Source organism: Lissotriton vulgaris, chromosome 10 (assembly GCF_964263255.1).
Source record: "Lissotriton vulgaris chromosome 10, aLisVul1.2, whole genome shotgun sequence".
NCBI classification, from domain to species: Eukaryota; Metazoa; Chordata; class Amphibia; order Caudata; family Salamandridae; genus Lissotriton; species Lissotriton vulgaris.
This window is the reverse complement of record NC_141698.1, coordinates 298,414,600-298,440,503: the sequence shown is the minus strand read 5'-3', so window position 1 is coordinate 298,440,503 and position 25,904 is coordinate 298,414,600. Positions and strand designations below refer to the sequence as shown.

Sequence of the window (25,904 nt, the reverse complement as noted above, 5' to 3'; positions counted from 1 at the left end):
TATTATTATGCAATACTATGTGTGGGTATTGATACATTATTATGGTGACTTTTAGGCACCGGCAATGCATTTGCTTTATATAGGTTGTTGTGTCGACCCTTGTTAAAACCAATAGGCCAGCTTATTATATTTTGGTGTTCTGATCTGTTGACAAAGCCAGTAGGGCTGCCTTATTTAAAGTGCCACCTCTTTATATTGTAACTTTACATGAAAAACATCTCTAGAAATTCACTGAAGAAATCAAAGGTTGAGGTGGCATTCTACTCAGGTCCGGTAACAATATCGGACTTTACATTAAAAACTCAGAAATTCACTGAAAGAAAACAGATGTTAAAGTGACATTATTGTTGGGCAAAAATATCAGTTAAAACATAAGGTTTTAACTTAAAAAACATTAACATTTACCAATTGCATTGTTAAGTAACTAACTTGCACCCTTGCCATGCACTGCTTATGATGAAACATACTACAACATGTTTTATCACATTATTGATAACATCACTGATGAAAACTGAAATGACATCACTTATCCTTGTGCAACTAAAGCAGTTTGTATTCAAATCTCTATTCTCTTAATATTTCAAATGAATTTTAGCATTTATAATAGAACCTTACGTCCCATCTGGTTTTAGAAATACTTCATTTGTGTGAATACATGTCATTTGAAAGAAAGGAAAAAGCAGTATACTAAAGAAGCAACTAGCCTTGCAGAAGATTTTCTATGTCAATACTCTTCTGTACCTTCGAGTGTGAGATGTTCACTCTTTGCATCCAACATCATCTCCCTTCACATCCTACAGTAGAAAATCCAATGGCATAGGTCTCATGTGAACTTGGAAATTTCAATGTTAAATGTGCATACAGTATCTTCAAAGGTCTTAGAGTGCACTCATGTCCACATTAACTCGTAATAAAAAACCTGGACCATGTGCAAGAGTCCCCGAGTTACTATGTGGGTCACATCAGCTACGTAAGCAGAACCTTCTGAACATCTCTGAACCTCAACTGTGCCATGTGATTTACTGTATGAAGTAGAAACATAATATCCACCTACAAAATCATCTTTCCCTAGAATACCTCAAGAAAAGCAGGTCCAGGTAACCAATACCAAACCATTACAGAGAGGTTTTGTAATTTGCCACTAACTGTCTGCTTGACTTTACCAAAAAAGTGAGTGGAAAATAACAATGGTGAATACTGTTGTTGGTAACACGGTAAATATCAATAAATTGGGGCAGTTATCTGAAAGCCTTAGCAACAGATAATCCTGGAAACGGGTATTGAGGATTGAAATTGAACTTCTATCATGTGGCATTGGACCCATGCTACTTTGACGTGCTGTTAGGTAGAGCCACCCTGACACATACACATTATACCCTTGTCCAAAACACACATCTTTGATTCAAAGCTTACCTCAACTCCAATGCAAGTGAGATTTGGATGCAGCTCCAGGACACAAAGATAGAAATCCCTAATGAAGGCCAATGCACAAGCAAATCTGAAAAGTAGTTACTCAAACTAAGAGTCGCATGTCCCAAATCCAGCATTTTCTAACCGTCAGCTGGCAGCTTAGTGTCTTGGGTTAATTTGATGCCAGCCTCGACCAGCCAAATACTTTTATTCAAACATGCTTTAGCCAGCTTGATAAACTCTCTTACCTTCATAAGAAAAGAAATTACATTTATATAAAGCTACACAAAGTGCACACAAATGTTGTAACCTAAAGTTAAACCTAAAACCGAACACCAAAGCAGCACTCATGAATGCACCCTTTGTGTAATAGATGCAAATAGAGGTGTCATAAATTATCTTAATTAAAGGTGAAATTACATATCACATTTTCAATATGAATTAAACAAGAAGGAATGTAATATTATGTATTGCTTTGAGTGTGTGTTCTTATATAATCATGTTGCCATTGCATTGGGTGTTGTGAGTTACGATGAGAGCCACTGGAATTATGCGACATCGGACAACCAAATTATTCAGGCTCTTGTTGAATATCCCAAGACACAAATCTGTGTCAAAGGTACTCAAGGATCTACATTGGCTGCCAATAAAAAGATGTATTGAGTTTAAGGCTCTATGTATTGTCTTTAAGACCACACAGGACATAGGACCGGGATTTTCATAACGGAATTTGATACCCTACGTCCCAGCACGCAATCTTCGCTCATGATCTTATTGCTCCCAGGGTAAGAAAATGCTCCTGGGAGGAGAGAAGCTTTTTATTAGGCGCAGCTAGGTTGTGGAACTCTCTCCCAATAAAACTTAAACAGGAGACACATCTGTTAGCTTTCAGGAAAGCGCTAAAGACTTGGCTGGCCAGTCTTTAAAGTGCCTGCAAACCTCTTAACCGAAAACCTGTCTCAATGGGCAAGCGCCTTGACACCCTTGAGTGATTGTTTCGCGCTCTATAAATCGCCATTTCATTTCATTCAGCAGGTTGATTAAATTATGCAGCTAGAAAGATCATATCACGCAGCATAATATGGCACGTTTTGTGATAGTATCACTTCATTATTTTGTTATTTTTACATCGGGTAACAGTATCTGAAGGCAGTACAGTAGATATATCGTGTAAAACAAGTGCACACGGAGTGAATATACTTCAAAGTGCTCCTGGAATGTGCTTATAATGCAAACCAATTACATTTTGGGGCTCACCCAATGCTCCAATTGGAAATGCTAGGAACGATCACATGAAGCGCCTTCCCCAAGCTCGGGGTCACCAATTGCTTCTGTAATCAGGAAATCACTTTGGATGGAAAAAGACAGCAGATTTTCTGACACAGATTTATGTGAACCTTGGAACCACCCTGAGGGCAAGCTCTAAGGAGAGGAGAAAAACATGAGCGAGGCTGGGAAAACAAATCAACAGTGCAGAAATTGAGGTGGACGAGATGATTGAACATGAACCATACACGCAAGCAGATACAAGGTAACTTGTTCCTGGGTCTCTTTTGCTTACATTGTCCTGGACGCACTGAGTTCTATATTCTGATTAGTTCCTGCCTGTCCAGACCAAGTCCGCAGGTGTGCAATAGACCGGTGTTTTAGACTCATTTTCAAAGTGCAGCATTCCCCTTGTTTTTTAGGTCTCGCTCGAGACCTATTGTTATTAAGTCGGCTCTCAAGGGACATAGACAGGGGCACGTGCGGCGATTTCACAGCGTTGACGCGCATGCCCCGCCCCCTGGAGCTGTGCACATCTCCAGATTGCCAGCCATGCCTCTCTTAGTCGCGTGTGCGCGCACAACCACACACACGCAAGCACACACACGCTCACACACACAGGCGCACCCCCCCCAACCTGCTCACACGCACACACACACACACAGTCACACACGCACATCCATACACTCCAAGTGCCCATCCCTGTCTCGCTAGCCTGATGCACCCAAAAACACGTCCCCCCTACTCACCGGGCTGACTCAGGACTCCCCCGCTGCTCTCCAGGCCGGTATCTCCTCCTCCGGTGTGTGTCAGCGGCTCAGGCTTGGCAGCAGGCGGGGCTCTCCATGATCACGCACCTGCAAATCTTCCGGATGGCTTAGCAGATGACGAGTTTCCTAGACGTCCAATGTGCACGCTCACGGTACACGGAACCACGCACAGCGCGACTTTGAGTGTGCGCCCGTACAGCTGAGGCGCATGCTCGCACGATCACGACATTATCCTTCGCTCGCTCCCTCCCTTCAGGAGGGCCGCACTGGGAAGGCAGGCACTGAGCGATGATGGGTATTAGGGTGGTTAGTTGTGTTTATAGGGGCTCCGTTACAGCCCACGGCTACCAGTGCATGTCCGTTGTTTCCTTCCTGTTGCTGGAGCAGTAGGAGCTCTGTGTTTTTTCTGACCCCTTCCCTTGTCACCTCGGCCCCAATGTCTTCCAGGCCTTGGTGGATGAGCGGTGTGTTTGCCTAGGCCTGCTGCAACAACACCTTTCCCAGAGGAACAGGCGTGCTTTCTCTTCCGTTTGTTTTCCATGCGACGTTGTCCGTGCCCTATTTACTCCCTCCCCCCCCTTGTCCGTGATCTCTTTACTCCCTCCCCCTTGTCCGTGATCTCTTTACTCCCTCCCACCCTTGTCCGTTATCTCTTTACTCCCGCCCGTTGTCCGTGATCTCTTCACTCCTGCCTCCCTCCCATTGTCCCTGCTGTCTTTACTCCCGCCCCCCACCCGTTGTCCGTGATCTCTTTACTTCCTCCCCCCGCCCGTTGTCCGTGATCTCTTTACTCCCGCCTCCCTCCCATTGTTCCTGCTGTCTTTACTACCGCCCCTCACCCGTTGTCCGTGCCCTATTTACTCCCGCCCCACCCGTTGTTGGTGCCCTATTTACTCCCGCCCCCCACCCGTTGTCCGTGATCTCTTTACTCCCGCCCGTTGCCCGTGTACGTCACGTGGTCTGCAGCATGACCCTGGGACGGAGCTGCGAATACAACAGTGGCACCTGGTACTGTCACTGCCAGTGCTAATGGAGGGAGAGGACAGGAAGGACCCTTGCTCATGTGAAGGTCATGTGAATGGCATGTTAGCACAGACAGTAAATACAGAGTGTGAGCTGAGCCTCCAGCTGAAATGGGCGGGACCAACAAAGGTAAGTGACGGGCGTCCAGGCTGACATTGTATAAAGTATATAAAGTGTTGAAATTAATTTAAAGTCTATATAAACCACCTCCCTCCATGAGAACATAACATATCATAACATTACATGACAAAACATGACATAACATAGCATAACATTACATGACATAACATGCCATAACATACCATAGCATATCATACATTTATCAATCACGCATTCATCCCCTGGGACATCTTGGCACTAAATAACAGGTGCGTTTGTTATCCAACTCAGTGGTACTCATTTTATCAATCTTGTAAGGATGAAAGGTTGAGTGGACCTTTGGCCATTGGCCCAAACACAGACTCCTGGAGGGGACGCATTAGTCGACTGAGATACCGGACCTGGGTATGACCATTAATAAACCATAAACCTCTATGCTCCTTAAGTATAAACAATACATATACATCAATGTAAGCGTTCCTAAACCATGGATAACCAAACTTACAATGTCTACATCATGTACGTCAACGCCCAGTGTGCATCAACCCTGCGTGACCTTCATGGCGGCTTATAATCTGCCGACAATCATCCCCACTTATCATGTATAGACAATGTACGTCACTGCTGATTGCGTATCACACAAGGACATCTCTGCTGGTCCCACATGAGACATAAACAGCCATAGTGACTGCGTATGGATAATTGACACTGCTTATAAGTAAGTATAAATGATTGCTATGTATGTCGTACCATGTATAAACCATGGACATCCATGCCATACAATGTGTAACCCACGAGCTTCCAAGCCAGACCACGTATGAACCAGGAGTAACAGCCCATGTATGACCTGCTGACATTCATCTGCTGTGAACATGTATGAAGCATACGTATCTCTGCTTCCATGCTGCTCATGCACGAACCTTTACTAACTTTGCTGACCATTTATAACCTGAATGATGGATGGAATGCTGAATGATTCATACATTGACCCCCAGTCACAGATCTGGATTAAATCCATTGTTCTTGTGCTCCCCATGCCACCTCAGTTCAGACCCAGCATTATGCAAATCAGTCTTGACCCCCACCCGTTGTCCGTGCCCTATTTACTCCCGCCCCCCACCCGTTGTCTGTGATCTCTTTACTCCCGCCCGTTGCCCGTGCCCTCTTTACAAAGTTGTCCGTGATCTCTTCACTCCCTCCCATTGTCCCTGCTGTCTTTACTCCCGCCCCCCACCCGTTATCCGTGATCTCTTTACTCCTGCCTCCCTCCCATTGTCCCTGCTGTCTTTACTCCCGCCCCTCACCCGTGATCTCTTTACTCCTGCCTCCCTCCCATTGTCCCTGCTGTCTTTACTCCCGCCCCTCACCCGTTGTCCGTGATCTCTTTACTCCTGCCTCCCTCCCATTGTCCCTGCTATCTTTCCTCCCGCCCCCCACCCGTTGTCCGTGATCTCTTTACTCCTGCCTCCGTCCCATTGTCCCTGCTGTCTTTACTCCCGTCCCCCACCCGTTGTCCGTGATCTCTTTACTTCCTCCCCCCGCCCGTTGTCCGTGCCCTATTTACTCCCGCCCCCCACCCGTTGTCTGTGATCTCTTTACTCCCACCCGTTGCCCGTGCCCTCTTTACAAAGTTGTCCGTGATCTCTTCACTCACGCCCATTGTCCCTGCTGTCTTTACTCCCGCCCCCTTCCTCACTTACTGGATGTGCAAGCTAAACGAATGTGCGCATTGCAATGTAATGCGCAAACACATACAAGTTTCACTGCTAAATAGATATTCACGTTGGCTTTCATTTACCAGCATTTGCAGTACAGTAAGTACAACAAAGAGCATTCACTTTGTTTCCGGTGGAAATACCATACACAATGTTCCAGCCCGTCCATAGGTTAATATTTTATTGAGCAGTAAATATAGAAAAATAACACACAACAAAAAAAGTATTTAATTTTAAAAACATTACACATCATATCACTACTCACCACAACATTCCTCACCATGCCACTGCCCTCACGTCACTATACTAAGCACAACTTGCACACAAACTTTACAGTACTGAACACAGCAGATACGTTGCTCTACAACATACCTTACAAACGTTGCCAATAACTGTGACTCAACACTTATAAGGTCCCCTTCGGCACTCGCAAAACACGTTATTTCCCCGACCAGTACATTACAGATGGGACACGCTATTTCACGTCCCTTCAGCACCCTCACACCCCCTCAGCCCCCTCACCTTCACACACCCTCACTCACCCACACACCCTCACTCACCCTCACACACCCCACCCTCACACCCCCTCACCCTCACACCCCCTCACCCTCACACCCCCTCAACCTCACACCCCCTCAACCTCACACCCCCTCACCCTCACATACCCTCACACCCCCTCAACCTCACACCCCCTCAACCTCACACCCTCTCAACCTCACACCTCCTCACCCTCACCCACACACCCCCTCAACCCCACACCCTCACACCCCATCACCCTTACCCTCACCCTCACACACCCTCACTCACACTCTCTCACACTCTCACTCACTCTCACCCTCACATCCCCTCTCACCCTCACACCCCCTCTCACCCTCACAGCCCCTCACTCACCCTCACCCCTCCTCTTACCCTCACAGCCCCTCACCTGCCCTCTCACCCTCACTCACCCTCACACGCCCTCTCACCCTCACACACCCTCTCACCCTCACACACCCTCTCACCCTCACACACCCTCTCACCCCCTCACCCACCCTCCCACCCCCTCACCCTCACTCGCCCTCTCAACCCCTCATCCTCACCCTCACATACCCTCACCCACACACCCTCTCAACCTCACACACCCTCACCCTCACATACCTTCACCCTCACACCCCCTCACCCTCACACCCTTACCCTCACACCCCCTCACCCTTACCCTCACACACCCTCACTCACACTCTCACCCTCGCACAAACTCTCACCCTCAACCCCCCTCACACCCCCACACCCCCTTTCACCCTCACACCTCCTTTCACCCTCACACCCCCTTTCACCCTCACACCCCCTCTCACCCTCACACCCCCTCTCACCCTCACACACCCTCACACACCCTCTCACACACCCTTGCACCCCCTCACCCTCGCACCCCCTCATCCTCACACCCCCTCACCCTCACATCCCCTCACTCTCAAACTCCCTCACACCCCCACTCCCTCACACCACACACACCCCCACACACTCACACCCTCACACCCCTCACCCTCACACCCCCTCACTCTCACACCATCACCACTCTACTGCCCTCACTCTACTGCCCTCACACTACTGCCCTCCCTCTACCGCCCGCCCTCACTCTACCGCCCTCACTCTACCGCCCTCACTTTACCGCCCTCACTTTACCGCCCTCACTCTACCACTCTACCGCCCTCACTCACTCTATCGCCCTACCTCTATCTATCTATTGCCCTCCCTCACTCTATCTATCGCCCTCCCTCACTCTATCTATCTATCTATCGCCCTCCCTCTATATCGATAGCCCTCCTTCTATCTATCCCCTTCCATCCCTCTATCTATCGCCCTCCCTCTATCTATCGCCCTCCCTCTATCTATCGCCCTCCTTCTATCTATCGCCCTCCCTCTATCTATCGCCCTCCCTCTATCTATCGCCCTCACTCTATCGCCCACCCTCCCTCTATCTATCGCCCTCCCTCTCTTCCACCCACCTCCTTCTCTAACTCCCTGTTCTCTTCTCTTCTCCTGTGCTGATCTGCTGTTCTCTTCCACCGCCTGCTTCTTTAACTCTTTGTTCTCTTTTGCTGATCTGCTGCTCTCTTCCACGCCGCCTCCTTCTTTAACTCCATGTTCTCTTCTCCTGTGCTGATCTGCTGCTCTCATCCACCCCACCTCCTTCTTTAACTCCCTGGTCTCTTCTCCTGTGCTGATCTGCTGTTCTCTTCTACCCGCCTCCTTCTGTAACTCCCTGTTATCTTCTCCTGTGCCGATCTGCTTCTCTCGTCCACCCCAGCTCCTTCTTTAACTCCCTGTTTGCTTCTCTTCTCCTGTTCTGATCTGCTGTTCTCTTTCACCCCGCCTCCTTCTCTAACTCCCTGTTCTCTTCTCCTGTGCTAATATGTTGTTCTCTTCCAACCGCTTCCTTCCTTAACTCCCTGTTCTCTTCTCCTGTGCTGAACTGCTGCTCTCTTCCACCCCACCTCCTTCTTTATATCCATGTCCTCTTCACCTGTGCTGATCTGCTGCGCTCTCCTACCCTGCCTCCTTCTCTAACTCCCTGTTCTCTTCTCTTGTGCTGATCTGCTGCTCTCTTCCACCCGCCTCCTTCTTTAACTCTATGTTCTCTTCTGCTGCTCTGTTATGCTGCTCTCTTCCACCCACCTCCCTCTCCAACTCCTTGTTCTCTTCTCCCAAGCTGATCTGCTGCTCTTTTCCACCCGCCTTCTTCTTTATATCCATGTTCTCTTCACCTGGGTTGATCTGCTGCTCTCTTCCACCCCCCTCCTTCTTGAACTCTGTTCTTTTCTCCTGTGCTGATCTGCTGTTTCCTTCCACCACCTGCTTCTCTAACTCCCTGTTCTCTTCTCCCATGCTGATCTGCTGTTCTCTTCCTCCCGCCTCCTTTTCTAACTCCCTGTTCTCTACTCCTGTGCTGATCTGCTGCTCTCTTCCACACCGCCTCCTTCTTTTACTCTGTTCTTTTCTCCTGTGCTAATCTTCTGTCTCTTCCACCCACCTCCTTCTTTAACTCCCTGTTCTCTTCTCCTGTGCTGATCTGCTGCTCTCTTCCACCCCACATCCTTCTTTAACTCCCTGTTCTCTTCTCTTCTCTTCTCCTGTGATGATCTCCTACTCTCTTCCACCCTCCTCCTACTTTAACTCCCTGTTCTGTTCTCCCGTGCTGATCTGCTGCTCTCTCCCACCCGCCTCCTTCTCTAACTCCCTGTTCTATTCTCTTCTCCTGTGCTGATCTGCTGCTCTCTTCCACCCCACCTCCTTCTTTAACTCCCTGTTCTCTTCTGCTGTGCTGATCTGTTCCTCTCTTCCACCCACCTCCTTCTCTAACTCCTTGTTCTCTTCTCTTCTCTCGTGCTAATATGCTGCTCTCTTCCACTGTGCCTCCTTCTCTAACTCCCTGTTCTCTTCTCTTTTCCAGTGCTGATCTGCTGCTCTCTTCCACCCCACCTCCTTCTTTAACTAACTGTTCTCTTTTACCGTGCTGATCTGCTGCTCTCTTCCAGCCCACCTCCTTCTTTAACTCCCTGTTCTCTTCTCCTGTGCTGATCTGCTGCCCTCTTCCACCCGCCTCCTTCTTTAACTCCCTGTTCTCTTTTGCTGTGCTGATCTGCTGCTCTCTTCCACCCACCTCCTTCTCTAATTCCCCGTTCTCTTCTATTCTTCTGTACTGATCTGCTGCTCTCTTCCACCGCCTCCCTCGCTAGCTCCCTGTTCTGTTCTCTTCTCCTGTACCGATCTGCTATTCTCTTCCACCCGCCTCCTTCTTTAACTCCCTGTTCTCTTCTGCTGTGCTGATCTGCTGCTCTCTTCCACATACATCCTTCTGTAACCGCACACACACATACATACAACCACGCACACACACACATACAACTGCACACACAAACACACACAACCACACATACACAACCACACAAACATCACACCACACACAAACATCACCCCACACACAAACATCTCCCCACACACAAACATCACCCCACACACAAACATAACTACACACACAACCACATGCAAAACCACATGCACAACCACACGCTCAACCACACGCTCAGCCACACGCTCAGCCACACGCTCAACCATACGCTCAACCACACGCTCAACCACACGCTCAACCACACGCTCAGCCACACGCTCAGCCACACGCTCAGCCACACGCTCAGACACACGCACAGCCACACACAAAGACAACCACACACACAACCACACACATCTATCTATCGCCCTCACGCTATCTATCTATCGCCCTCACTCTATCTATCTATCTTTCGCCCTCACTCTAATTATCTTTCGCCCTCCCTCTAGCTGCCCCAGACCATCAGACAGGCCAGTTCATGGACCTGTTTCAGAAAGAATCTGAAAACCTGGTTGTTTCCTAGGATGGAAAACTAGTTCTTTCACTGCCTATTGCGGGCTGGTAATGTGCTGAGTAGTAGTAGAGCGCTGGCCAGAACTCATCTGCGCCGCCGCTTTTGAAGATTACCAACAGACCCGAACAAACAACTCCTCAGGTTAGTTCACTACAACCCATTAGGTTTACATTCTGAGCGCTCCACGGAAACGCCGTTTTTAAACCGCTGACGGTGCTCTTACTGTCTCGTTACAGATGGTAAAAAACCCCTTCGAGGAAAGGCTTGTAAGTGAAACTTCGTTTTCATTTATATTATTTTTTTGATCGTTTTTTCACACAACGATGGCACGCTTATGCACAGGGAACCTTCTGTCACTAAGAACCGCATTTGTCACTATTGTCTTTTATCGTTTGTTTCTATGTTTTAACTGTGAAGTTATTACGTGATGATGATGTTTATAACAACAGTGAGAAACATAATTGTAACAGTTATCACATTATGTTTACAGTGTCGATTCCCTGATGAAGGGCATGATTGAAATGCCCGAAATGCATTGGATACGTTGAAATGACATTGCCTGAAGCGCATATGGTTAAAACTCATATGAAATTGAAATGAAGTTGAAAATCATGAATGCAACCTTAATGAATTAAAAAGACATTTAAATACCAGGAATAATGAGTGGAAGTCTTTTTCCAAATGATTAAGACAACAACATGTGTGCCTAAAAGGGATGATACTAGAGATCCTCTAGTTTCACTTCTAACCCAACGTGCTGACCATCACCATTTCTAAAAGCGCCAGGATACCCGTAGGGTGACAGTTTTTGCGCTATATAAGTGCTTTTTACATTACATTACATTACATCTATCGCCCTCCCTCTAGCTATCTTTCGCCCTCCCTCTAGCTATCTATCGCACTCACTCTATCTATTGCATCACCACAGCATCACTCAGGGGTACCACAGCATCACTCAGGGGCACCACAACATCACTATGCGCCACCACAGCAACACTGAATGCCACAGCATCACTCGTCGCCACCACAACATCCCTGAGCGCCAATACAGCATCAATCTGTGCAACCATTCAACAACAACTGGTTCAAATATTTTCTCTCAATGTTTCAAGCTTTATTACAAATGTCATAAAAAGATGTTAATATTTCACTTCTGTTCTTGGATTTTCGTTACAATAAAATACACTGAACATAATCGTCACAAAAGTTATTTACAAAAGTTTAAGCTATTGCCATTATAAATTACAATAACTTTTATTTAAGTATTAATTATTTAGAAAAATTAAAAGCCATTGTTATTTGTAATATCAATACATCTAAGTCACATAAATACAAAACATGTTGCATTACAAATGCTATAGGTGTCACATTTGCAAATGATAAAAGTATTGGCATTGCAAATGGCAAAGCTATTAATTTCGCTATTTTCAAAACCAACACATAAATAAAAAATGTGTCATTTACAAGACCAATAGCTCAAACTTTCCTAATGCGAGACCTATTGCATTGCAAATGCTTGTTTTCCGATAGCTAGCAGATTGGTGAGAAGTTAGTACACTATTTAGAATGACCTCTCAATGCCCTGCTTTGAGTTTCAGCACATCATAGTATTTACTGTTCCCAGTTACTATGAAGCCTTGAAATGGGGAAGTCTAATAAGCAGGAAGAGTAATGCAATATTAGCCTGTTGTTAGAAGTCGATAAACAAAATGGCTCTCTGATTGCATTAAGTATTAGCACATCAACAGCCTGTTGTATTTACAGTGTGTAAGCCCTGATTAATTAAGGCATGCTTTGTATAGGTGAGAATGTATGTTGTCATGGATAAGGAAGTCTGATCTCAGCAAACAAGACTATTGTTCCTCAGTCTACTGTATTGCTTTATTCATAACATTTACAAAGGGACCTCTTGAAGCTGAGTGGGGCAGGGTAAACATTCAGTGAAGTTTTAGCAGCAGGCGACTGGAAACACTTCACCTCTCGGTCCAGATCTGTATAACAGGCACAGTCTAATTTAGTATCAGGAGATTTAAAGCTATCAGCTGCCTGCAAACAGGCAAAATGAAGCTTAAACAAGGAATGAAAACACCAAGGGAATTACCAAGCAACGCTGCACAGTCCTCATACATGGGCTTTTTAGGAAATCCTACACAAATCTACTCTGGGGTGAGAAGAAGATATCTGATGAAGGATTTTGGGCAAAATATAATTTTTCTAAGTGAAAAATCAAACTCCAAAAGATTTTGGAAAAAAATCAACCACACCAACAAAGCGCCTTCGCCAATCATTGGATCAAAAACATCTGAGGCAACAAGGGCTGGTTACCTGGCTACTCATTTTAACTGCCCGGTTGGAGACCAGGCTAGATACACTTGCTTAGATAGTATGACCAGCACTACAGTATGACCTTTATAAAGGATGAACCAGAAGATTTAGGGGCTTATGCCAATATGTTACAACCAACGACAACAGATCTGCCCACTCAAACTTTCACAAACGAAACAATAAGGATAACATCATCACAAATCAGCAAAATAATTTTGCAAGGACGACGAGATGGAGCTCCCTTGCCCAACGGCATTCCCCAGGCAATAAACAAGATTAATACAAACGACTGGGCGGGGAAGTTGACAGTGGTGTTCAACACCGTCCTTGAGACCCAGATCCTCCCCGACCCTTGGAGAGGCTCCATTGTTAACCCAATCTTCAAGGTGGGGGTGACAGGTCTTAACGAAGCAAGTATCGCCTCATATTTCTCTAGGCAGCGCCGAGATGGAACAGGGTGATTCGAGCGGTATGCAAGAGTAAATAACATAACATAGCATCCCTACTTGACAATGATGACAGGCATTTTGCTTCCCATGTATTGGAGGACTCCACACATGGACCTTGGATCAATGTATAATACAGTTAAATCAAACAGATTATATACGAGTAGCTGGGACTTCCATCAACATCATGGCGCTGGCCTTAATCTCTGACCAGTTGCGATCCAAGCACCAGCCACTGTACTTATGCTTTATCGATTTTAAGGCTGCTTTTCACTGTGTATCACAAATCTCTGGGTCAATTTAACTAACTGGGGTATGTCACACCATCTACTGCAAAAAATACCACTACTATTTACAGATGCATGGTTAAGAGTTAAGATTGGCGAAGGTAGTCACCTCCCCAGGATAAATCTTTATTTAAAAGGGGCTAAACAGGCGCGCATGCTGCCACCCCAGCTATTCAATCTCTTTTTGGCTGATATGACCACTGTGCTTAACCAAATCAATTTGTATGCTTCAAAACTCTGAGATTTCCACCTTTCGTATTTATTGTATTCTGATGACATGATACTCTAGAGCAAAACCAAAATCGTCCTTCAACGCTTACAACAACGGCCTTCAACGCTTACTTGACAAACTAAATCTATATTCAACCACTAATGGAATGCTAATAAGCCGGGCAAAACCCAAAGTCATGGTAATTAGCAGCCACATGAAGGATCATCATAGATGGTATCTACATGGGTAACCTCTAGACACTGAGGCTGAATATAAATACTTAGGGGAGTTATTTGACGAAAAAGGCTCCTTCCATCCTCGAAAAGCTCAAATCTCATCGAAAGGTTATTGCCCATGCACAGTCTTTTCACTCTCTGTATAACATTTTGAAGGGCCCAACCCTTTCACCACTTTTATAGATTACAGGTACAGCTGCAGTGTTGGACATTGTAATCTTCAAAGTGTACAACCTGCCGGAAAACGACTCACCAACACAAATCTGCCTCGAAACTGGAATTGCTAAACAAGCACTAGCAAGTCCAGGAGGCTACATTAAAGGCTGCTGCAGACTAAAACCCTCAGTGTCAGCTGACCTCTCAATTAATACAATACTATGGTCAATGCTAGTGAACTGCCCTTCATTGCTAGGAAGGTTATACTTGGGCTCTGCCTTACCAATTTACAGACTAGGGGGCATATTTACAAGGGAAGTGGCGGAGTGAGGTGTTAGCCTTCCTGGCTTAACGCCTCACTCTGCCAATTCAGAAACGCGGGGCTGCACCATATTTACAAGAATATGGTGCAGCCCTGCATTTCCCCCTGCGATGCCGCTACATTTAGCAGCCTATTTCCAACACAGGCACCCTTGCACCATAGTGCAAGGGTGTCTGCGTGCAGGGAAAGATTGTTTATGTGCAGGAAGGTCTCCCTTCTTGCACATAACCAATCTTTAAATTCTGTTTTGTTACTTCTAAGTGTGCTGCTTAATGCAGCACACATAGAAGTTGGAAAACTGCATTTTTTTTAAATGATTGTTTATGTGCAGGAAGGGGGACCTTCCTGTACATAAACAACCGTTGGCCTTTTGCTGTTTTCATGTGTGCTGCACAACACAGCACACATGAAAACAGCAAAAATGAGGCGAAATGAAACATTGCTCCTCGTTGCGCCAGGGTAAGCCCAGGTTTTCCCTGGTCTTAATTCTGGCGCTGCCTCCTATTTACGCCTCCGGGGTAGTGTCGGAATCAATGGGTGTTGAGGTGGAACACCCACAGCAACACCCATTGCCCTCCCCTTTCACGCTATGCATAGCATGAACGGGGGCCTTATTTGCAAGGCAACGTTAAGCCACATTGTTATTGTTATTTTGGATTTGTATCGCGCCCAATCACCTGCAGGTCTCTAGGCGCTCGGAAATCGGTGGTAAGAACAATAACTTGGCAATCATAGAATAAAAGGCATCTACTGGCCTATATAGCATTCATGATTCTTCTGAACAGCAGTGTTTTTAGCACCTTTCTAAACTGTAGGAAGTTTCCTTCCCTGCGCAGCGTCTCAGGTAGCGTGTTCCATAACTGGGGGACTAACACAGAGAAGGCTCTCCCTCCCTTGGTTACAAGTTTGTACCGAGGACAGACCAATAACTGAGAATCTGAGGATCTAAGAATTCTCATTGGACTGTACACCACCAAGCGATCTTTAATGTAGGCGGGTGCCAGACCGTAGATTGCCTTGTGAGCTGTGCACAGATTCTTAAATTCCACTCGCTCTTTGATAGGGAGCCAGTGCAGGCTCTGTAACAAGGGAGATGCTTTAGTTCGTCTTGGGAGCCTGAAAATGAGTCGTGCAGCGTCGTTCATGACGACCTGTAGCCTATTGGTCAGGGTTTTCGGCAGGCCGAGATAGAGAGCATTACCGTAATCTATCCTTGAGATAACAGTGGCTGCTACGATTGAGCGCATCATGGATTGAGAAAGGACGGGAGCTAGCTTCCGTAGCTGTCTGATGATATTAGTGCAGCTTCCCACCACAGAAGAGATCTGACTGGCCATTGATAGATCACAGTCCAGTTTGATCCCCAGGCTCTTTACATTCAAGCTAGGTTTTGGAGCCGGGCCTAACTCCGCAGGCCAGTAGAGGTCACACCATGGTGAGGTGGTAGATGGAATCACCAATACCTCGGTCTTATCTGGATTGATTTTCAAAAGATTTTCCGTCATCCATTGTACAGTGTACCTCAAGATATTCTGGGCTTGGAGTTGTGCGGCGCTTGTGTTAACGACACTCAGCAACAGCTGCGTGTCGTCCGCATAGTTAAATACTCTACAGCCCATGCTTGCCAAGGAAGCAATCAGAGGTTGCAGGTAGAGATTGAATAGAAGTGGGGACAGGGCCGAGCCCTGAGGCACCCCACATTCTAAAGTCCCCACCTCGGATGTTTCGTCCCCCAGTTGTATCCTTTGGGTCCTTCCCAAGAGGAAGGATTGCAACCATCTGAAGGCCAGGCCTTTGATCCCGAAGTCACTCAATCTATCCAGAAGCAGGGCATGGCTGAGGGTATCGAACGCCGCTGAAAGATCTAACAAAATCAGGGCGCTCGGTTTCTTACAGTCAGCCATGCCTCTCAATTCATCCAGCACGAGAGCATCACCAGCTCGGTGCTGTGATGAGCTCGGAACCCTGCCTGTCGTTCATGAAGTAGATGGTGAGACTCCAGGTACATGGACAAGGATTTTAATACATGTTGTTCCAGTATTTTTGAGAGGAATGGAAACTGAGAGATAGGCCTGTAGTTCTTTAGCACTGCGGGGTCTGCGCCTGATTTCTTCAGTAGAGGTCTTACACATGCTTCCTTAAGTTCAGCTGGTAGATACCCTGTTTCAAGGATCTGTTAAGGAGGGAGATGATACATTCCTCCAATAAGGGGCGAGCTACCCGAAAGACACTGGGTGGGCACGGGTCTGCTGGGGAGCCGGATTTGATTCTGCCCATCAACTGCTCCAGACTCATTGTATCAATCTCTGGAAACAGTGCGATAGTACAGTCAGCCGGTTTATGAGGGGCTGTGGGTATAGCCATCCCATTTGCCATGCCATTCCTGGATAATGGTTCTCACTTTCTCCAAGAAGTATCCCTGGAAGATGTTGCAGTTTATGGGAGACTGGGAGCTTTCGGGTTTTTTACTCAGCTCCGACAAAATCTTAAAGGTCTCTTTCTGGACATTAGCTGCCTTACTTAGGCGGGGACTCATAATATTCTGCTTTAGCTAGAGCAATAGACTTTTTATATAGGTGAAGAGAGTTTTGGTAGAAGTTCCTAGCAGTGTCCTGCTTGGTTTTTCTCCATCCTCTTTCCAACGCTCTAAGCTTCCTTTTATGGTCCCTCAACGATGGCGTAAACCATGGAGCCCCTTTACCAGATCCCTTTATTAGCTGTGTTCTTATTGGTGCTATCTGATCAATAGCCTGAGTCAGGCTCCGCGTTAAATCCGCGTATTCCCGGTCCAGACTACGTCCCGGGCCCAAAGACTGATCCATTGGCGAGAGCACCTTGGTCAGGGTTATCAAATCAACCTCTGCCCATTTACGGGTTCTCCTAACATCCGGCGGTAAGTTATTTATGTGGCCGTTAATGCGTACCTCGCAGGATATTAAATGATGGTCAGACCATATGCATGGGGCAACGTCTTTAAGGGCCGCATTTGGGTCTGTGGTCCACACGAGGTCAAGAACATGACCTTTGGTGTGTGTGGGAACCTCCACAAGTTGTTTGAAGCTTAGAGCTGACATCATGGTGTCCAATTGGCGCCTAGGCAGGTCCCAGTGGGACTTATCCCAATGTAGATTAAAATCTCCTGTTACTAAGATTTTCGTATATCGGGTACATAAGTCCGACATAATGGGACCAAAAAGATCATAGAAAAGTGGGGTTGAGTTAGGTGGGCGATAAACTGATAGCACCACCCAGCAAGAGTTATTCAAGGTGACCTTTACCCCAAGCAAATCAGCTAGATCCACTGTCTCTGATAGCAGTCTTTCCACTAGCAGAGCCTTTTTAAAAAGGACCGCTACCCCTCCCCCCCGGTGCACCTCCTGGGCGGTTATGCCATATAGCATCATAGCCGCTAGGGAGAGCGGCAATGATGTCAGGCATCGAGTTCTCGCCCATCCAAGTCTCTGAAAGGGTCAATATATCTATATCGTTGTCCTGAAGCAGATTGTAAACTTCCACATGGTGGCAGTGGAGCGAGCGGGTGTTTAGGCTAGCTATTTTCAGTGTAGAGTACAGCCCTGAGGGGGCCCCATTATGGGGGAGAGATATTGCGTACTTCCTAAGTTTCATCAGGGTTACATGATCCAGGCATAGCTCACCTTTATCCAAATTACACAACTCCTCCGAGGAGTAGGTACGCCGTTGGCCAGAAGTCCCCGCCCCCGGGCCCGTCCGTGCGCGGACGGGCGCAGACGTTCTGGACTCTGGCGAGCCCGCCACGCATGCCCGCTGCGCGTGCCGGCTGCGCGTCAGCATGACTGGCTTAAGTACCGGTCTAGCGTCCTTGTGATGACTAGACCGCTCCAATCCTTAGCCCTCACTCAAGATGTCCGCCGTTCTGACGGTGTGGTGCAATTTCAAAGGGGAAAGGGACCCGCTCCAAACGCGGTGTTCTCACAAAATTATGTGCAGGTATGCAGCAGGTGAATAATGAATTAAAAGCAAGGTACAATGTAAAAAGCAATTCCGAACTAAAAAGACAAAACGGGAGTTTTAAAACAAGCTGTGATGCTCCTGGTGAGCGCGCTATGCTCTACGATAGAACAGAGCTTCTCTATGTTGCCAAATAGCCAAATGGCAGTTTCCAAGTGTTCGGCCGCCTAATTTACCTGGCTTAAGTACCGGTCTAGCGCCCTTGTGACGACTAGACCGCTCCAATCCTTAGCCCTCACTCAAGATGTCCGCCGTTCTGACGGTGTGGTGCAATTTCAAAGGGGAAAGGGACCCGCTCCAAACGCGGTGTTCTCACAAAATTATGTGCAGGTATGCGGCAGGTGAATAATGAATTAAAAGCAAGGTACAATGTAAAAATCAATTCCGAACTAAAAAGACAAAACAGGAGTTTTAAAGCAAGCTGTGATGCTCCTGGTGAGCGCGCTACGTTCTACGATAAAACAGAGCTTCTCTATGTTGCCAAATAGCCAAATGGCAGTTTCCAAGTGTTCGGCCGCCTAATTTACCTGGCTTTAGTACCGGTCTAGCGTCCTTGTGACGAATAGACCGCTCCAATCATTAGCCCTCACTCAAGATGTCCGCCGTTCTGACGGTGTGGTGCAATTTGAAAGGGGAAAGGGACCCGCTTCAAAAGCGGTGTTCTCACAAAATTATGTGCAGGTATGCGGCAGGTGAATAATGAATTAAAAGCAAGGTACAATGTAAAAATCAATTCCGAACTAAAAAGACAAAACGGGAGTTTTAAAACAAGCTGTGATGCTCCTGGTGAGCGCGCTATGCTCTACGATAGAACCGAGCTTCTCTATGTTGCCAAATAGCCAAATGGCAGTTTCCAAGTGTCTTAACACTGCCATTAAGTGGCTTAACACTGCCTGGTAAATAAGGCGAAGCCCCTATCGCCACAGGAACGTCGGAAAGAGTGACATTCCCGGGTCTTGTAAATATGCCCCTGGTTTCCTTTAAGGGCCTAAACATATCACGCCTTGCTCTAAAAAAATTTATCAAAGGTGCAACGAAGAAGCTCTCTCTAGCGGCAGATAAGGCAACACTGACCGAATGATCTCAAGCTTGGATGATGCTACAGAACTGCAAGATCCTAAAACCTCAGCCGTATTTTGAATTCCGATACTCTGTGTTCCTAAAATGGAAGTTTGTGACTTTTCGTTTTGGCACCAACTATCTTTATGGTATAAACTCCCATAGCTAAGAATCAACGAACCAATCAGTTGACGTTTATGTACGGCCTTTAAAGAGGATATAGTTAATTTGCTTTGCACATGCCCAACTTTCATGCAGAACAGAAGAGAAATGTTGCAGGCAGCATTCATTCAATGTGAAATTCACTCATGCCCTCAAGCGATCCTTGCATGTATTAACTGAAATGGCCCAATTTTTGACAGTCGTTTTATAAAATATTTATTGATGGTTAATCGTAAAATAAATAATTTCTAGTTGTATACTTTAATGTTAATTGAATACTTTCATGCTCATCTTGCCTGCTTAATCCTTTATTTGTGTGTAATGATTTTAACTAATTGTGCATAATAACAAAAACTTACTTCATAATCAGTGATATTGAATCGCGCAATCAGATCCTCTGAATCAAGTTTGGTTATTTAACATGGCAGCCAGTAACAGGTGAATGTTCAATTCATACCACAGTGTGAAAATATTACTTAAAGGTTGCAAGTAATGTTATGTCCTTTGCATAGGTCAGCATATGTAAGAACTGATGAACCGTGAAGGAGGTTGAAGACTTGATGTGGTTCGAAGACTGTGGAGTAAAAGTGGGCAATAACTTTGAAACTACAACATTGAGAGTCTTAAATACAATGAAAATTTATGGCAGTGAGAGGATATTACTGTGAATATGTATATATATATATTTTCACTTTTATTGTGTAAGTCCATGTAAATACAGATTAAAAACAAGTAGTCTGTATTTAGTTGAAGAAATGGAGAAAAAGACTTGCTCTCAGCAAACTGACAGCACTTAAGGAGAATGTGAGCATATTAATGTGTCAGCACTTGCCCAATGGAGACATAACTGTCAAACTGAAGCAAGATGTTTATCAAAAAAACTGACTTGTTGATATGATGGTTAGCATAATACCTGTCTGACAGTTATGATTACTAGCTCAATAACTATCTCAAAGGATGTGATTAGTAATACATTGACTGGTTAATGATCCATGAAGAGTAGCTCATTGACTTTCTGTTTGATGAGATGGCTACTGGGACAAGAACTATAAAATAGGGCACAATGATTGTCTCATAGGTTCACAGTTTCTGCCATCATCACATGATGGTGTGATGTGCATCGCTAAGGTCTGATGGGGCCTGGCGTAAGAAGTAGGCATGGGCGTAAAATCCGTTCCGCTCGCGGATTTTGCGGATTTTCGGTAAATCCGCAATCCGCGAGATTCGCGGATTTCCCGCAAAATCCGCAAATCCGCGCGCTGCGGATTTTTTGCTTGTGTTCGCACTGCTCGCGGCCCGCGGCGCGGGCAGCAACAATCTCGCACTCGCGAAATTACAAAAAAAAAAAATGGCGGAGGAGTGAAGGAAGGAAGTGGCCCAGTCTCCAACTTCCTGTTCCTGTCCAGCAAGTTCCTCCATTGGGGAGGGGTGAAGGAAGTGCCCCAGTCTCCAACTTCCTGTTCCTGTTTCCTTTCCTGGCCATTTTGGATTCGATCTTGACTGGGAAGGATTACTTTTTGTGGATGCTGCTGGATATTTGGATTTGAGGCCTTTTGGATTCAAAATTTGATTTCACAAGTAAGTTGATAAGTTGATGTTGTTTGTGGTGATTTTTGTGTGTGTTTTTCGACTTTTGGGGTGGTGTTGGGGGCTGGCTATGTTGCAAAAGGAAAAGCTATGAGCAGGTGCAAAAGTTCAACCTCATCATTTGTAACCATTCCCTGTAGTGCTTCCTGAAGGGGCCCTCCAGAATTCGGTTAGGTTCCTGTTAAAAAAAAATTACATTGCAACAAACAGGAAAAGGAAAGGAAAGGGAGCAGACAAGCAGGTGCCAGCCTTCATTAATGTCAGTTGGGGCAGGGCAGGTGTTGTTGTAATTTAATTATGCAAAACTTAAGGCACTTAGCAGGTGTGCTTTGCTTTGCCACAATAATGTACACTCACTGGTCAACCAGAGGGTGCTGTGATGACACCGAGGGTGGCATGGGTGTGACAGCCAGAGGGTGGCATGGGTGAACCAGAGTGCCAGTGTTGACAGAGGATGGCAGTGCTTTGTTTGCCCCAATAATGTACACTGGTGAACCAGAGGGTGCTGTGATGACACAGAGGGTGACATGGGTGAGCCAGAGGGTGGCATGGGTGAACAAAGAGAGTGCCAGTGGTGACAGAGGGTGGCAGTGATGAAGAAAGGCTTGCAAACAGGCTGGGCACGTAGAAACAACAAGTTCGCAAAACTGGCGACCTGACAAGTAAGTTCGCAATTTGCAAAATTGCACAAAACCCTTGCGAACTTGCAGAAACCCGTGCGAACACCCAAAAAAAAAACCCGCAAAATCCGCGAGGATTCGCGGATTTTGCGGATTTTCGCAATCCGCAAATCCGCAAATTCGCGGATTGCGAATCCGCAAAATCCGCCCATGCCTAGTAAGAAGTGACTGATAGGGTAGGCGCAGCACGTGCCTCTTGGAGGATGGCATAACAAGGTATCTGGTGAGGCATGGAATAAGAAGTGTCTAATTGGGCAAGTTATAATGGAAATGACTCCTTGAAAATGAAAGACGTGATTGTGCCAGTACTCCTGGCAATAAATACCATTTAATGATCAAGCTCCTTTTCTTACAATCACAATTTGCTAATCTCATAAATTGATATCCGACTCAGTATTTCAGTATTAACTTCAATAACACAGATGTAACATGAAAAAGAGCTCAAATTGATCGTAAAAATAGCATCTTATTTCAGAACAGTTAAACTGATGTCAATGCTTGTGAGAAAGAGCTTTAAGAAAGCATTTGGATTGGACTGTGTTGTAACATTCTTGAATTTTCATTCTATCCTTTGCATACACGAATAGCTTTGGTTACAAACCCATAAGTTAGTTTCTTATTTAGGTCTGATTCATTCACAGTCTAGAACCAGACTAATATATTTGGACAAATTGCTCATTTCAAATGTATGGAAGTTGTGGTCTCACACATCCTGCCACATTCAGGGACGTTGGAAGTATTGCTACCCTTGTAACCTTTGTAAAGCCCAACCATATAGTAATTAGATTTAATCTGTTTATGCAACCTTCGCCTGGAACACAATGATCTTGACCTTTGTGTCTCTTCTGTGGCTTCATAATTTATGGATTGATATGTGACCAACCATGACTACTAAGTACAAAGTAGGCAGGGTACACCTTCACACAAATTTCTAGTTGAGATCACAGCAAAGGAGGTAAAAGGGCATGCTGAGCACAGGCACCCTTCACCCAAATCATAGCAATGAATATTGCAGTAAGTGCACGCCGCGGACTGTTAGGCAACTCTTGTATTTCTGCATGTTATGCGACTGAAGAAATCTCTTAAGACACTGGGCCAGATCCGCGCAACCATTTGTACTCCTAAAATTACTTCAATAATTGGAAATGTCTGAACTTATTATGACTGATGTTAGCCCTGCACAATATTATCTTAGATGAGTGTAATATTTTGCACCAGTAAATCCCATGCAGTGGGTGGGGAGTGGGTAATTCAAGGAGTGGACAGTCTTGAAAGTGAATACCCACAAATATGTCAGTTCGTAAGCATTCGTAAGCATTCACCAACACCTCTCCAACCTGTTACCACCATTAAAATGGTCCTAGATTCATTAGGGCCAAGGCAGACTTCCTATTGTGATTGCAGACCCCTTGTCGATCCAATAGCAAGATAGGCCTCTGTATGGTCACATAGTCAATCAATCAAGAATTTGTATAGCGCGGCTACTCAATTATTAGGGTCTCAAGGCGCAGTACTACAGTACAATAAAGCACAACAACGCTGGGTTCTGGTTCTCTCTGGGGGTGCCTCGAGCAGTCAATCCAGACTTGATTTATACCTTCAGGCCTCAGGATGAAACTGTGAAACATTGTATAGTAGAGGCCGGATGGCACTCTAATAGTGGTAAGGGGCACGAAACCCTCCGAATGTAACAGGGGTGCAGGGAAAGGAGCTTCTACAGGGGGATAAAAAAAAGAAAAGAAGAAAGACAAAAAAGTGCAATTTAACCTAGGTGCTGGCTTACCCTGACGAATAATTGCACTAGGCATACAATTCTGCACAGGGGGAAATGGCAACGATTTTTAAAAAGTGGTGTCACATGACTTTCCAAGGAGTACGACTTGGTAGGTCAGAGTGGAGCAACTTGCCATGGGCAGTTCTCGAACGTTTTGTTGACTGCCCAAAGCAAGACATTGCACCCATCCTAGGAGGGCATGTATGGGTGTAGTTTTACAGCTGTTCTGCGGGCCACTGCTTAAAAAGTCATATTTTTGGCGACATCAAGCTCTGTCTTAGAGCCTAGAAAAAAATCTGCCACTTTCAGAGAAAACCTATTTATAGTCCCCCCAAAAAGTATGTTTTAATCAACGGATTATTTTCCAAAACCTGTTCCATAAAAATATGTAAGCAACAGCAATATTGCCCTTCTTTACCCACACAACAATTGAAATAAACTTTTCTGCCTAAATGTGCCAGGATAAGTAATATCAATAGCTTCTACAGAAAGCCGCCTACAAATCAAGTACTGCACTACACCGCCCTATCTTAAAACGTACTGTGGGTGGCCTAGCTTTTACTTACTGTGCTACAAAATGCCTAAGGGTCAGTCCCTGCTCATAAGGCAAGCCCATCATGTCTATTGGCAGAGTTGCCACATGCCTTTCCATCGATTTCTCTGAACAGAATGTGTACTCGTCATTTACTGCATGAACAATCCGTGTTTACACTGACATCACCACAGAATGATCTTTAATTTCGTTTTTTAAATTGAGTACTGTATCACAAAACTGTAACTATAATCATCAGCTGTAAAGAAGGCATACAATTGAGCCGTTAAAATATCTTTAAAGTTGCAATGCACTTTACTCTGAATTTTAACTCTATGTGGTGGGGTAAAGAATGTAAGGTGTTAGACTGCCAACCTCTATTATTGTTGGAAAATGCATATTTTTGCTTAGTAGGGCAATTTTGAGTGTGTATTTTTGGGACGGAGAAATATCCCTTGCTTAGCTCTGGAGAGGGGACCACCAAATGCCTGCCAATACACAACTGCCGGGCATAGCTATCCAGAGTGCAGAAGGGACAGTGGCAATAAAGCACATGGCAGTAAGAGATGACAGAACTCCAGCCATTGCTGTATCATATTACCAACCTGGACCACATTTCCTTGCTTGCATTGGAGGCTCACAGCATGCTTCCATGCCGTTGACAACTGCGCTTCTGATAAATCACTTAACACTAAGGGGCTAATTATGATTTCAGGCAGGCTTAGTCCGCCTAACAGCGTCTCGGTCCTGGGACCGACTGACCTCAGGTCGACGGTCCCGACCACCTAATTAAGATGAGACCGGACACTGTTTGGTCGCATTCCTACATTTACCTATGGGAGCATGCATTATGGCTGTAAACCAGCCATAATACATGTTCCCATTGGGAAATGGGAAGTGCAGTTCATTCCTGCACCCCGTGGCAGGCACCTCAAGGGGTTCGCAGTATTTTCCAAACCAGCTAAGTGGGGGGGACGGGGTAGACCATCTGGAGGACTGGCAACTTGGTTAGCATCCGATCTGGGCTGCCATGCCAGCTGTCTAATGACAGACTCAGATGACATACTAGCTGTCCTCTTAGAGTGGCCAAATTCATCGAAATTGGTGGTAGTAAACGAGTACTCGAGACCCGTACCCACGTCACGTGAATCAAACACCATAGAGGAACTTTCTGCTTTTCTAAGTGACATTCCAGGGGAACTTCACTATGTGTTGGGAGGCGATTTAAATTCACACTATGAGCCGCTACCAGGCCTCCGCGATGGACCCTCCCTTGAGGAGGACTCACGGTGGCTGGTTCCGGTCACGGTGGCACCCCCACCAAGAGCTTGGACTCCTCTAGCTCTTCAGATAACTGCCCTTACTTTAAACCAAGGCCTAAGGGCCTGTAATGGGCGTTGTAAATCAGAAATCCCAAGCAAATGCACTTACAATAAAGCTGGAAGCGAATCAAGACTAGATTACATTCTCGTTAA

The 25,904-nt window shown here is 45.9% G+C and overlaps 1 protein-coding gene across 1 annotated transcript in view; it reads left to right on the top strand.

The window, feature by feature from the left end:
• Nucleotides 1-25,904, top strand: part of ALS2CL (ALS2 C-terminal like) — a 719,895-nt gene that overhangs the window by 266,883 nt on the left and 427,108 nt on the right. The gene's annotated exons all lie outside the window — the stretch shown is intronic.